Consider the following 15,499-nt stretch of genomic DNA (forward strand, 5'->3'; position numbering starts at 1 on the left):
TGGGCTAGGTTTTATTATTTAGCTGTATATAAAACCAGTAAAAGTGTATAGGACGTCCCCGTTTAGAAAACTAAGTAGGCCTAAACGTGTGTTTTACTGTCGCTAGGAGGCAGTATTGCTTTACTTCAGTTCACAAAAGGCTACGTTCAAGCCAGGCATTATGTAGCTACCAATATTAACCATAAATCAACTAAAACATTAAAATTATTTAAGAATTTGAAAACGGAATTTTCTCTTTCATTCTTTAATTCATTTCCACTGTATATTCCCCTGCAATAAACAGTATTCTGCTGTTCAAAGAGTGCAATGACCTGACTATTTATAACGGTTCCACTGGTGCCCAAATGTGCTGCACACTGCAAGCTCTTGAGAAAACACCAGCCTATTGTAGTGTGTTTTCACAGAGTCAAATTGTTTGCATGTGATTGTCCAAATTGCTGAACACTGACGCTATTACAGTTTTTCTAATTGAGCATGTCAGTCTGTCTTAGCGCATGGAATCGGCAAACCATTTAAATCAGCAGGAATATGGAGCTATGAATTAATACTTTTATGAACTTTTATTATTTTTTTCTTATAAATTAAGACCGCTATTATCCACTATTAGATTAAACATTTGTTCATTTTTTAATGCAAAGATCTCGTCAATCTTTATGTGTCTGTTGAGGTTGTCTTTAATTATAACAATCAGTATTGCAGCCATGCAGCAAGGTCAGCTGCTGAATTTCTCTAGGAGTGCAGAAGCTGCGGGATCTTAAAGGGATAGTTCACCAAAAAATGAAAAGTCTGTAGTCTTTTACTCGTATGATAGTCTTCTGTGAAACACAAAATGAGATATTAGCCAGAATGTTTGGAAACCAGAATCAGAAAAATCTAAATGAAATTGATTGCCAAAAAAACCTTTGCTGGTAAAAACTTACACAGATAGATGGATAGATAGATAGCTAGACAGACAGACAGACAGACAGATAGATAGATAGATAGATAGATAGATAGATAGATAGATAGATAGATAGATAGATAGATAGATAGATAGATAGATAGATAGATAGATAGATAGATAGATAGATAGATTTGATTGGTTGGTTGGTTGGTTGGTTGGTTGGGTAGATAGATAGATAGATAGATAGATAGATAGATAGATAGATAGATAGATAGATAGATAGATAGATAGATAGATAGATAGATTTGATTGGTTGGTTGGTTGGTAGATAGATAGACAGACAGACAGACAGATACGGTTTAGAACAGAAAGACAAAAAAAAACAGCTTCGTGTCCGCTGTTGTATCGATAAACAGTGTCTAGAGATGGCTCAATAAACCGCTGATCGATTATTTTAATGCGGAGAAGTGAGAGAGCTGTAGATCAGGCTAACAATGCTAAGCTAGCACCAGTTGATCTGATGTGTTGCTGCGTTGAGTGAATGTGTGACTCTTCACCCTTAAACATTTCTTCAACATTTAAGCATGGAGACGTTTGAAAGCGGTGTAAGACTGCAGCTAATATGAACTCTGGTTGGACGCGAGGTCGTGTTCTGCAAAAAGTTATCAGCTAACATGCTACGGCTAGACTTAGGAGGAGCTTCTCCCCCAGGCCATCAGGCCCCTAAACTCTAACTCTGTGTCATAACATCACTTGACGCCATGTAAATATCACCATATCAATAAGCTATTCATAATTTTTCTCTACCTCATATTGCTGCTATTTAAATACCCTGGACAACTTTTTGCACATTCCTCTTTATTACTAAGTCAACAACATACTGACCTGCACATTTATATTTATATTTTTTATCTTTTATTTTATTTTATTCTCTTATTTTTTCTACTTTTCTTTTTCTTAATATTTGTATACTTTATAATTGCACTGTCCTTGGAGCGGACCTGACCTACATTTCACTGCTGGTTATACCCTGTATAATTGTGTATGTGACAAATAAAACTCTTGAATCTTGAATCTAGCCGCGTCGCCTTGTTTTATGTATAATGCAATTTAATCTCCTCAAGTACTTCTCTTATAGTTTGATAACTTGCTTTTATTGTGATCCTGGTTATGTGTCAGTGATTTTAGAATTAGCTCGTTTGATTACGATATCATGTATGCAAAGTTCAATTCAAGGCTAAGAAAAAACATGAACATTTAAACAGCTATCAGTGCATCTGATTTCCAAATTTCACAGTGTGCTTCAATAGGTTATAACAGGGCCTCTGATTAAATTCAAATGTATCAGTGTTCATGAGGGGGTGGAAATGTCAGTAAATCAGATCAGTGTTTTATTTGTTTTGTTGACTGGCTGTCATTCACATGATGTCTCGCAGTGATCTGCTGTCAGCATCTGCATTTGACTTTATTCCATTTAATCATCACATCTGATCTGTTAGTCTGCATGCATCAGACTCAAATCTCCAAAGAGTCCCAGGGTTCATACACAAACTCTCCTCCCAGTCTTGGCGAGGTGACATTTGCTGCTTTGGGTTTTTATGGTCTTGTATAAGTTTGACATGCTGGCCAGCTGGTTGTCACTTTTTAGTACTGTCATTACTTCTCTCCTAGTTTAGGTAACTTAAGAGTTTCAACCATATAACTGTCACGAAATACATTTGTCTGTCAGTGGCAGACCAAAAAAAAAAAAAAAAACGTGACTTCCTGAATGAAAAGTTTGACTGTTAAGAAAGTTTAGCTGACAAAACATATCTGGGTCATATTTCCTATATATTTTTAAATACCATGAAGCAAAATGTTGCATTCTTAATACTTAATACAAACGTGAGTATTTAAGTTGTATTTAAAAAGTATTTCAATTGTATAATATTTAAACATCAAGGTAGCTTATGTTTCAAATTAGGCATTTATGCTTATTTAAAGAATCATACAGTAATAAGAATTTAATGAGAATCACCATTGTTAATAATACGAATTAAAAAAAATTGAATGCATATTATTATTGTTATGAAAATGAGAACCAAATGTACTCAAAGTCTCCATGAAATCATAATTGACTAATCTTATTTTTTATTGAATATTGCAGTGCATTTACTGTTATAAAAATAGAAAATGAAAAATGATTTATCAGTGTACATCATTATTTTTTAATGCTCCCTCCTAATTGTTCATCAGAAATGTTAACTTCTCTTCGCAATGATGTCAGCACAAGGGCGGGACTATAATCTGTCCCTTCCAGCAACCTGTCACTCACATAAGATCAAAGCAATTAGCAAACGACAATGACCCAATCAATTCCCAATGGACAAAACTGAGTCCTGTCCTACTTTTTTCTTGCCAGAGAAGCCGTTGCACTCAGATACACATCACAGTTGGAAAGAAAAGATGATCACTACTTCCATTTTTTGCTAACTTTAATCAGCATGAATATAATCTCATAATTGCAGAACATCTTAAAATTAGGCTGAATTGTAATCACATTTGCAAAAATTTGTGATTGGTTCAAGAAATGTGACCTTGACATGTTTTTGTAGGATTTACAAAGGAACTGTAGCAAGTGCTTATTGAAGAATTTACAAACTCTGCACAGTACTAAATTAAAGTTTTGCACTAACAGTAAATGAGGCATGTGTAAGAAGCTGAAGTTCAGATCACTTAAAGATGAAGAGTATTTGTGCAGCAGACCTGAGTTTGACCCAAGTCAGAAGGTAGGACACATTTAACATTCAAGCAATGCGTAAAATGGAAATTTGATCACTGTTAACTCAGGCAGTGCCTTGATTTGTTATTGAATTAATTCTCTGAAGAAAGACGTAAAAGAGGAACAATGCAGACACTTTATTTTCTCTCAGGGTATTGAAAAATTTGATGCAGACAATAGTTGAGGCACATTGAATTGAGTATGAAATAGGTTATGCCGTACACTGGTGACAGCCTGTGGCCATGGGTGCAAGTATTTACTTGAACAGTCTTAATGTTTGTCTGGACAGATGCATTGTACCTTTTCTTTAGTATCTTTAGTTTCACTTTCATTTACTTTCTACTTTTTTACTCTCTGAATTAAAACACTTGTGTGGGCTGACTACAAAATCGCTCAACTTTTCAGAAAACTTCTCAGTTGTCTTAGACGGCAGCACTCTCGTCAACAAGAAGCCACTTTTGTATTCACACACCATTTTCTGTTTCCACTGTAACCTACAGAAAGAGCTCCACTGCCCAGGAACATGATTGAGAACAGCATGTTTGAGGAAGAGCCAGATGTGGTGGATTTGGCGAAGGAGTCCCCATCCTACCCCATCGACTCAGACGATGTGGTCTATGAACCCCGCAGCTCGCGACTGTTAGTCCGAGGCCTTGGAGAAAACGACCTGGATGAAGACGAGGAAGATTACGAATCGTCTGCCCGTCTTCTTGTCCTTCATGAATCGCAGTTCCAACCAGCGCAGCGCTGCCTCATCCTACACCCGACAGCAGCATTCTGGATCGTGCTCCAAGCCTTCGACGAAGGCTATGGTGGTAGGTGTTGTTGTCCTGGTTCTGGTGGCCTCCATGTTAATGGTCTTCTACTTCCTGCTAGGCTGCACTTTCACGACAGCGGGCTGCCGGAAGACCAATTCAACCATGGACAGCATCTATCCCATTTCCAAAAACGGAAATGTTTTTCCCATGGGCCAAGTTGAGGTTACCGCCCAGTGTGCATCCTGTGCATTACAATATTTCACTCAATCCCAACCTGACCCTGATGACCTTCCAAGGCATTGTATCCATCTTAGTGCAAGTCTTGCATGAAACAAAGAATATTGTCCTTCACAGTTCTGATATGAACATAATCAAGGCTACTTTTGAAGGCAAAGAGATCCACTTCCTGGAGTACAAACCTTGGCAGCAAATCGCCATCAAATTTCCAGAAGATCTTAAGTAGGGACTGTACGTTTTGAACATTAATTACACAGCAAACCTCTCCAGCAGCTATGATGGCTTCTACAACAGCTCATATGTCGGCACAAATGGTATAAAAAGGTATTTGCAGCCCAATTAACTTTTAACTTTTACAATAAGATGACCAGAGAAAGCAAGTACATCAGCCTTTCAAACATGCCCAAGGTAGTTATTTTTGTATATATATATTTACTTACATGTTTCTTTTTCTTTTCTTTTTTTCACTTTAAATTATGAGGATAATACATAAAATATTTTAATTGCTGTTCAGTTATGTCATTATGTTTTGTAACATTTATTTCATTTTAGTCTTTCTAATAGAAAACTGAGAGACTGATACATAAAATCTTTAATTGCTTTTTTTATTTAATAGTGTGTGTATAGAACACACACTCACACACATAAATATATATATATATATATATATATATATATATACACATATTTACATTCACAGCTACTGTTTGTATTATTATTTACTTTTGTTTGTTTATTATTTAATATTTTTAATTAATAATTAAAGTTATATATATATATATATTATATATATATATATATATTGTCATGCAAGTTTTTCTTCAGGTTATAATGTAAGTTTTGTAATGTTATTGTCCTTTTTTTTCTTTTTTTTTGTCTAGGTCAAAACCACAGAATTATAAAATGGGCTTCAAGAAGATGAGTTTGAGAAAAGTGTTAAAATGAGCACTTACCTCGTTGCATTTATTGTGGCTGATTTGGTCAATGTCAGTAATGTCTCTAAAACTACGGTATGTGTTTTTCTTAAAATCGATGTCTTGTGTTACAAATGTTGTGGAAACATGTTGCATTAAGTTTTTTTCCCCCAAATGTTGTGCAGGTGTCTGTGTATGCTGTTCCAGACAAAAAGGAACAAGTGCAGTATGCTCTGGACACAGCTTGCAAACTGTTGGAGTTCTACAATACGTTCTTTGAGAACAACTACCCGTTAAGCAAGCCGGGTAAGGCGCCTTTCCTTAAAGAAACTCTTCAAACAGGGATTATTAGATTCCTAGAATAGCTGGGCATACACGCTAATGTTGTTTTATAAATAACAAACCTAAAATTGTTCATTTTTGTGACATGACGAACAAATGTCCTTTAAATCAATAGATCTAGTGGCTATTCCTGACTTCCTCGCTGGAGCCATGGAGAACTGGGGACTAATCACATTCCACAAGACGACTTTGCTAGTAGTAATTCCTCCTCTAAAGACAAGCAAATGGTGAGCTCTGTCATTGCTCATGAACTTGCCCACCAGGTAATTCACTTTATAAATAAAGCAATATTCTCATGACAGGGAAATAATATTCAAGTTTAAATGATTAACAACACGTGATAGAAATGTCTAGAGTTGGTGGGTGCTTTACCAGGGTGTGTATATTTAAGTATCATTTACATCCAGTTTTGATTACAATGTTGACCTACTTCAAATTGTTTTCTTAAAGGCATAGTTCACCAAAAAATTAAAACTCTGAATTCAGAATATCCTCTTTTGTGTCCAACTCATACATGTTTGGAACAACGCGACGGTGAATAAATGATGACAGAATTTTAATTTTTGAGTGAACTCTCCCTTTAAGCTTTTACTCCAAATTCTTGAGTGAATTGAATAATAGTGATATTGACATAAAATATTATAGCATATATTATAAGTCTAAAATAAATGTAATGTCTTCAATGTCAGTTCAGTTGAAAAGGCTAGTCAGATATGCTGTGTTTATTATGTCATGTATTGTTCTTTTTCTGTTCAGTGGTTTGGAAATCTGGTCACTATGCGATGGTGGAATGATCTCTGGCTGAATGAAGGATTTGCAACCTACATGCAGTACATGTCGATTGAAACTATGTTCCCAGACCTTGACATAGTAAATTTTATTCTAAATTAAGAAATATTGTGTATTATATTATATATTAAATATTATATAAAATTTGTATTGTTATATTTTTACATTTAGTGTGTAATAAGGACTGAAATCTTGTATTTTTTTTACATGACCCTGTTTTGATGTAAAGGTAATGGAGTACGGTGAGAGTCGACTTTGAGAAAGCTGGAATTGAACACCCTATTTTAATGTGTGTCATTCAAAATGTTTATATTTGATCCTGTGTCTTTCATTTCCAGGACACTGAATTCTTAAATGTTCGCTTTAAAGCGCTGGCCAAAGATGCATTGAATTCATCCCACCCAGTGTCTACTGTCGTGAGCAACCCTGAGCAGGTGGAAGAGATGTTTGATTCTGTGTCTTATGAGAAGGTACGTCTTAAATTACCTGTTGCTTGTAAAGTAGCTTTAATTAACCCTCGTCCTGTGGTGTAGTGTAATCATTTTTGATTTAGTGTTATTGATTATATAGCTATTCTTAGAACATGAACATGTTTCTTGGTCTGCTTTTTCACACAAGGGGGCTTCGATACTGCTGATGCTCAATGCAACACTCACAGATGGGGAGTTTCGAAAAGGAGTGATTGAGTACTTACAAAAGTATAACCTACCAAACACAGAAAGTGAAGACTTATGGAACAGTCTTTCCCAGGTCAGACCTTCTCTAAGCAAGATGAACTTATGATGCCTGCATTGTGATTGCATTTCATTATTTACAAGAGCAAAACAAATACCTGTTTTGTGTGTGATAAATGTAATTACAAAATTAAACAACATGCACTTTTACATAATGATGAAGCAACTGAGCTGACATCTGAGACATGTTTTATTAGTGTGCGCTAACATCCATGTTCTCCATAGGTGAGCAAACAAAACTTGAGTGTATCTGAGATGATGTACACCTGGACTGTTCATAAAGGCTTTCCTCTGGTCACAGTGAAGAGAAATGGATTCCAGTGGAAAAATGTATTCCAGTTTCCACAAAAATATAAAAGAGATTCAGGCCATCAACATGTAGATTACTTTTTTTTTCTTCAGTAGAACAGTAAAGAAGATTTGGTAACACTTTACTTAAAGTCTTTATGTTTAGTGCATTATAAAAGTAGTTGTAATGCATTAATTATGCCTTGTAATGCAAGGCATACAATCTCATGAATAATTGTTACCACAGTTAATACATTATAACACGTATCAATTCATTGTTACAGTATACATTATAGATTTGGTTATAATTACTTACGACAAGATATAATGTATTACAATACACATTATGAATAATTATACCCTTTAATAAACCTTTATAATGCCTTTACATATAGTGCCTTTACCTTTATAACCCTTTATATAGTTTTACCAAAGATGTTTAGCTAAAACAATGGTCATTGGTGTTTCATAAAGTGCAAGTCAATGGCTACCGGCACTTTGCAAGTCAAAAAAGCATGTACAGACAAGACAAAATTAATACCTCTGGCTCCTGATGATATGTTGAGGTAATAATGTTGTAAATGATGTTCAGTTTCTTGCACAGACCAATCAATATATCGTCAGGAGCCACAGGTATTCATTTTGTGTTGCCTGTATATGCTTTTTCTGACTCTCAAGTACTGGTAGCCATTAACTTGCATTTTAAGAATAACCAAGGACTATGGTTTTGGCTAAAAATCATCTTTAGTGTTCTACTGAACAAAAAGAGTCGCATACATCTTTGATGGCCTGAGGGTGAGTAAATTCACAGCAAATTTTCATTTTTGGATGAAGTATCCCTTTAAGCAACTGTTTTAACACTGATAATAGTAAATGTTTCTTGAGAATTTAAGGTGTGAATGTTATAAAAAGGGACTTTTATATTGATCAGAGTCAAAGTCTAATATTGATCTATTAAAAAAGCAAACATCATGTGAACTCATTCTCTCTCGATGTTGAATGTTAATTGATCCACTTTTGTGTTACCCATAGCAGCTTGTGGCATATTCCCCTGACGTATGTGACTGACAAATGTAGTGTTCTCAGCTCCTGCAAGCAAGTGTTCCATCTCAAGGATAAAACAGGCGAGTATTTCATTCACAGTATTGTGCTCAGGACTGAGTGTACTGGCATAGACAGATGTTTCGAACTACCGGAAATATTCAGTAATAAATTGCTTGTTGCTTTAAATCTTTTCCAGCCATGTTAAAGCTTCCAGATCAGGTGAAGTGGTTGAAGTTCAACTTCAGGGGTGATGGCTTCTACATAGTGGATTATGATGAGGAAGGATGGAAGGACTTGATTGGTGCTTTGAAGGAGGATGTGAATGTCCTCACCTTTAAAGACAGAGCAGCTCTCATCAATAACATCTTTGCTCTCTCCAGGTAGATCTGCATTTAAAAGAAGGTTTAAAGTTATTAGACATGACTTTAAAGAGATGATGGTGCAGAATTCTCACAATCATGGAAAACCTGTAAATAACACTTTAACAATTATGATTGTGATTCAGATTTAAAAAAAATTTTTTACATACAATTCTCTTTTGCTCTGTTTTACGCAGATTCATATTTTTTAAATAATTTAAATCAGTCTCTTTAAGACAAGTCATGTCACTCGGTGGTAATCTTTGAAACGCCTCTCGGGCATGCAAGTGCAGCTTCTATCTCTTTGAATGGGGAAATGTCAAATTCTCCAAAACTGTTCACTAAGCTTAAGATTAAATTTCATATTTGAAATCAAAGAAATTTGGCAACAACTGTATCATAAATGTTATTTATTTTGCTCAAATAGCATTATAAAAAGCTTATTTTTCAGGCTGGATCAGCCAGTGTGCATGCGCAGTCCTAGGCGCACGTCTCAGAACGCTGACTGTTTCTATAGAAACCGGGACTTCTAACTGCAGCTGCAGTGACGCGCTGACTTTACCGATTATTATCATCATTCAGATCATTCAGTAGGCGGGGCTTCCTGCGATTGAGCGGCCCATTATTTTCCCACCCGAGGCCTACGGGTCTCGGGTGGGCAGTCATGGCCTAATGGTTAGAGAGTTGGACTTGTAACCCGAAGGTCATAGGTTCGAGTCTCCAAACCCCCAACTGCACCCCGGGCGCCGCAGCATTGGCTGCTCACTGTTCCGGGGTATGTTCACTACTGTGTGTTCACTTGGATGGGTTAAATGTAGAGCACAAATTCTGAGTATGGGTCACCATACTTGGCCACACACCACTTCCCTTTCCCCTTTTGTTTAAATATAGATTTAATTATTCTATCATAAACAACTGAAAAAATCACCAGAAATTATTGCATCAAAATTGATTGGTGTGGGTGTAGTGCATTTTCAAGAACATCCCAGTGATATACTGCAATGCCCATCAAAACCAGTATGCAATATTCTGCATTAAATGGTATTGTCCTTTTTTTTTCTCTCTTTTTTTGTTCAAAAATTTGCAGTTAGTCAGATTTTTTTTCATCTTTTCCAAGACGTTTCTTGTGCTCACCACGGCTGCATTTATTTGATCAAAAATATAGTAATACTGTAAAATAATATTGCACTTTAAAATAACTGTTTTCTATTTTAATATATTTTAACAACTAATTTATTCCTGTGACATCAGGCTGAATTTTCAGCAGCCATTACTCTAGTCTTTAACATCACATGGTCCTTTAGAAATCATTTTAATATGAGGATTTGATTATCAATGATGAAAGCTGTTGTGCTGCTTAATATTTTTGTGGAAACCATGATACATTTATGTTTTCAGGATTCTTTAATGAATACCAAGTTCAAAAGAAAAAAAAAAAAACGAATGTATCCTTGGCTGAATTAAAGCTGAATTTTTCTTTGCAAAACAAATCTTACTGACCCCAGCGTTTTGAACAGTAGTGTACATTTTTTAATAAATGAGTGAAAATAAAGAATATATACTTCAACTTTCCGCCAGATCGGACAAGGTGCCTTTCAGACAAGTCTTAAATCTAATGGATTACATCAGAAATGAGACCGATACGGCTCCTCTGACCGAAGCTCTCTCACAGTTTGGTCAGATCTACAGGTTACTGGACAAAAGATCAGAGTTGAACTTGGCCTCTAGAATGACGGTAAGTGCAACATCTTGTGTGGCTGTTGTAATCAAATGGCTCTCTTTATTTCATCTTATAAATAAAAAAACTTCTTTGTTTTCTTGGAATTGAATCTTTGCAGAGTTACATTGAGGACTATTTTGGAAGTTTAATGGAGAGTCAATCATGGGATCTGGAAACTCCTGTGTCAAAAATGATGCTTCGGTCTACCCTGCTGGAGATGGCATGTTCTCTTAACATAAGTAACTGCACAACAAAGGCCAAGCATCTGTTTGATCAGTGGTTCATTTCTAACAAGACTTCTCAGTAAATTTGTATGGTGACTGACTCTTGGCTGAATAATTTCTCTTTTAATTTTGTGATTTGCGAAAAGGAGAAGGAAAGAGTTGTTGTCTAAAGCTCTTGATTTTTGTACTCCTCACCGGAGTAATTCTTGAGAACAGAGGAACATCTTGTGATATATGCCTTATTGTTTTAGAATTCCCAGTGATCTCATGAGAACAATCTTCAAAGTTGCTGCTCAGACAGATGAAGGATGGGGTAAGCTTCTAGACGTGTATGAACACTCCATCAATGACCCAGAGAAGCGCAAGACATTGGAAGCTTTGGCCAGCACTCAGGATGTTCGGAAAATCATATGGTAAGGCTGAACAACATGTTCTGTCAGAGGGAAAATCTTTTGAGCAGTCAGCACAAGCATACCTGAATTTAATTTGGTTTCACTTTTAGGATTCTACAGAAAAGTCTTAATGGGAGTGAGATTCAAACTCAAGAATTTCCTTTGGTGATCAGCACAATTTGCCAGAATTTTGCTGGTTACCTCTACACTTGGGATTTTGTGAACTGGGATAAAATCACTCAAAAGTGAGTGGTGAACTTATAGTAAAATAAAAAAATCAGGAGGTGGAGGGTTACTTATTTTTTTTAGCAACATTTACATTTAAATGTCATACTTTAGTCATGTGCATACACTAATAACTATAATAACAAGACAACAAGGTATAAGGTCAGGAAAACACCTTAAAGAGTGTTTATTTAGTGGGGAAAGGTCCTGAATGTTTTTTTTTTAAATTGCCGGAAGAAATTAATACTTTAGTTTTTTTTTTTGTTGGTTTTTTTTCAAGGATGCATTAAAATGTTCTAATGTGACCGTAAAGATTTCAAAATGCTATTCTTTGGTAAAATCTTGAAAACGTGTAATGAATAATTAATAATAAAAAATGTTTCTTGAGCAGCAGATCATCATTTGAGAATGATTTCTGAAGGATCTTGTTACTTTTGCCATCACAGGAATAAATTGCATTTAAAATTTAAAAAAAAAGGAAAACCATTATTTTGAATTGTAATAACATTTCACAATATTACTGTTTTTATTGTATTTTTGATTAAATAAACACAGATTTGGTGATCATAAGAGACTTCTTTCAAAAAACATAAACTTTATTGATCCCACAATGATTCAGTGTACTTAGTATGCACATTTGTACTGTAATTTAGTAATTTTGTTAGGACTTCTCAGAAAAGTGCTGATAAATATCTTAATGCATTTTCTAATGTTTTAGGGTTGATCATTTGCATGTAAGCCTTTTCAATGGGGTTTTATATTGAACAAATTTTTTACACGTTCAAGTATTTGGGCTGCAATTTAATGTTGTTTCTTTTCCATTTTTTTCATGCAAGATTTCTTCTCGGATCCTTTGCCATTCAGAGCATCATCATGTCCGCAACCAGTCAGTTTTCCACAAAAACACATCTCATGGAGGTCTGTTCATCCCCCATACCTTTGGTTAAATGAAAAACAGTTAAATGTTACTTGAAGTATTATTACTACATTATTGTTTTTCTTGTCCAGGCCCAGAACGAAAGATTCTCAGATAAGGATCGTGCAGGAGGCCATTGAGAGCATTAAAGTGAACATGCAATGGATGGAGAATAACTTGAACACGCTGCAGAAGTGGTTATAGTCTTTCTGCAGGAGACGGCTCCTCTCTCGTGCCTCTCTCTCCCTCAGGTGACGTCACCGGGCACATGCAGGTGTGAGCGATATTACTGTCACAACAGCCAGAGCCATAAATGTACAACGTTGGGCCAAACTCAAGACAGAAGGGCAGATTTACTTGGACGTAAAGGGCCGTTTAAAAACATTTCTTTTCAGGGCATCTTTTAGGGAATTTTCCTGAGTTCTCCAGTGAGCTGCAAACTAGCCAGTAGCTTGCCAGATATCTGCCTGAGAACATTTAGCCTTTAATGCTAGCTTATGTAAATGAACAAGTCTGGATATTAACTGTAAATATGTATTATCTTTTCTCAAAGTTCCAAGTGAATTGAAACCGTATAGTCAGCATATGATTTGCTGCGTCATAACTTTAGTGTTAGTTGCTGGGGCCCAATTCACTTGGGGCCCAACTCAGTATGTGTATGGCTCTGGGCTCAAGTACTGTTTGCACTATTCAAAGATTCAGCTTGCTCAGGGCAAATCAGTTTGTTGTTAAAATATCATGATGCATTTACACTCTTTTACTTAATGGCGGTGGCTAAAGACCAAAACCTCCCATCAGTGTTTCTTAAATATGCCGTTATCGCAATTTGCCAAAAAATAAAAATAATAGTAATAATTCTGAAATTATTCTACATGAGTGTGATCACAATCCCCCTTTCTTCTAGATTAAAAAGTTTTATTTATGTATGTGGAGGTGAATTTTTAATCATCTGCGTTGTTTGAAATGCTTCAATCCAGCACTGTGTAAATGTTCTTGCCTTAGAAATTTTCCAGAACTTTCATCCTTTGCGCAAGATATATTTTGGAGTTTGATTTAGAGTTGAGTGTGTATATTATGTGCTGCTTGTGCAGGCTTTGCATATAGTAAAGGTTTATCATTGGAAATATTATGTTAGCATTTCTAAAACATTTAGGTGCTGATTTTTTTTTTTTGAGTTTTGCTATGCATATTCTGATAAAGCTGAAATATTTTACATTTCTGTTGTATTACATGTATAAGAGACAATGAGAAAACTCTGTGGTTTCACCCATGTGATTTGACATGTAGTAATATTTGTTAGCAAGTCTTCGTGTACAAGGCTTTAGTTAACTTTTGTCAAATTGCCACAAGACAAAAAAGGGGCTCTGAAGTCACATCACTGATTGAGAGTTGTTCCATTTTTCACTGGTTGCTACTGATTTGTGCTCTTCAAGGATTGAAGGTTTGTGTGTGCGTGCGTGTGTTTGTGTGAGATGTTTTCTCAGATTTTCATGATATTCAGGAATTGTTTTTGAAAATGTCAAATGCTTTTAGTTCAAAACATATGGAATCCCAACCTGTGTCAAAGTGCACATGTATCCAGCTTCTTGTAAACTCTTGATACAGTCCACAAATACATGCACATCATTTTGCTTTAATGCACAAAAACTGAGAAATTATCATGAGACGTTGCTGAGTGTGAATATTTGTGCATTTTATGTGTATTTTTTATATAATTTTAAATCCATACATAAATGTTTAGTTCCCTTCCAGGAACTTCGAGCTACGTCCGAAGACGCTATGGGAACGCCATCAGCGTAACCGGCACTCTGAATATTGTATACAACCAGTCTAATGAATGGGCGAGGCGTCACGGGCGGGGTGACGTCACGACCAGGTATATAAGCACGTGCGGCGGAGCCGGCATCAGCTTTTTGTCATTCAGCAAGCGCTCTGTGTGTTGTCAGTCTGATTCTTTGTCTTGTGAGTCTTATTTGGTGTTGTCTGTCTCAGAAACATGCCTAAGCTAAGGCAAAGACTAGGGGCGATCCTAGATCGCGTTTCAGGTTGTGTTAGTCCCTGCCCTCGTTACATCACGAGTGGGGACACACACAACCTGTGCGTGGTCTGTTTGGGTGCGGAGCATGCGGCATCAGCTCTCGAGGGAGCCGATTGCCTGCACTGTGAGCGGCTCTCGCTGCGCACACTCCGCACCCGGAAGGCTCTCTTCGAGAAGGGAGCCTTCGCGAGTCTCCCACGCGGTGCTGGCCCCGCTGCTGCCGAGGCAGAGCGGCGGCTGCACGCGTGGAACTCGCAGGCTGATCTGGCTGGCGAGAGTCAGACGGGCATGTCCCTATCTCCTCCCGTTTCCGCCAGATCTGGCGCCCCGTCTCTCGGTGCGGAAGCGGTTCTCTTTCCCCAGAGACGAGGGCTCGACGCTTCATCTCTCTTCCTCCGAGGAGGTTGATGAGACGAGCGTTGACGAGGTTTCGCCGCCTCCGTCGCTCCAATGTAATAGCGACCTCGCCAAGCGCGCTGTCGGTCCCGCTTTGCAAAATCAGAGCGGTGGCTGGGCTCGCGCGGCTCGCATATGGATCATCAGATCCAGCGCGCGCTCTCTGTGCTTGGAAGCGGTTCTCTTCCCCCAGAGAGAGGGCGCGACGCCCCGCCTGTCTTCCTCCGAGGAGGTGGATGAGGAAGGCATCGATGAGCTTTGTAAGCTCCAGTGTTTTGTACAGACACAAATAAAGCCGGGCAGCTGCGCTCATGGGGCTCGTAGGAGAAAAGGCTGATCTGGCTGGCGGGCATATAGAAGAGAAAAGAAAAGAAACTATCTTCTCCCGTATTCCTCCAGATCTGGCGCCCCGTCTCGCGGTTCGGAAGCGGTACTCTTCCCCCCGAGACGAGGGCTTGATGCTGCGTCCTCCGAGGAAA

The 15,499-nt window shown here is 37.3% G+C and overlaps 1 pseudogene across 1 annotated transcript; it reads left to right on the top strand.

Annotated features, from left to right (window-relative positions):
- Positions 1–494: 494 nt before the first annotated feature.
- LOC306870486 (leucyl-cystinyl aminopeptidase-like) lies at positions 495–12,790 on the top strand (annotated as a pseudogene). Its single transcript has 17 exons — positions 495–540; positions 4,145–5,047; positions 5,521–5,649; positions 5,739–5,859; positions 6,011–6,158; positions 6,652–6,765; positions 7,023–7,154; positions 7,303–7,434; positions 7,644–7,756; positions 8,739–8,830; positions 8,947–9,130; positions 10,688–10,844; positions 10,948–11,132; positions 11,305–11,466; positions 11,556–11,690; positions 12,507–12,588; positions 12,679–12,790. The product of its transcript is annotated as a leucyl-cystinyl aminopeptidase-like (transcript).
- Positions 12,791–15,499: the final 2,709 nt, after the last annotated feature.

This window comes from Barbus barbus, assembly GCF_936440315.1.
Source record: "Barbus barbus genome assembly, chromosome: 5".
NCBI classification, from domain to species: domain Eukaryota; kingdom Metazoa; phylum Chordata; class Actinopteri; order Cypriniformes; family Cyprinidae; genus Barbus; species Barbus barbus.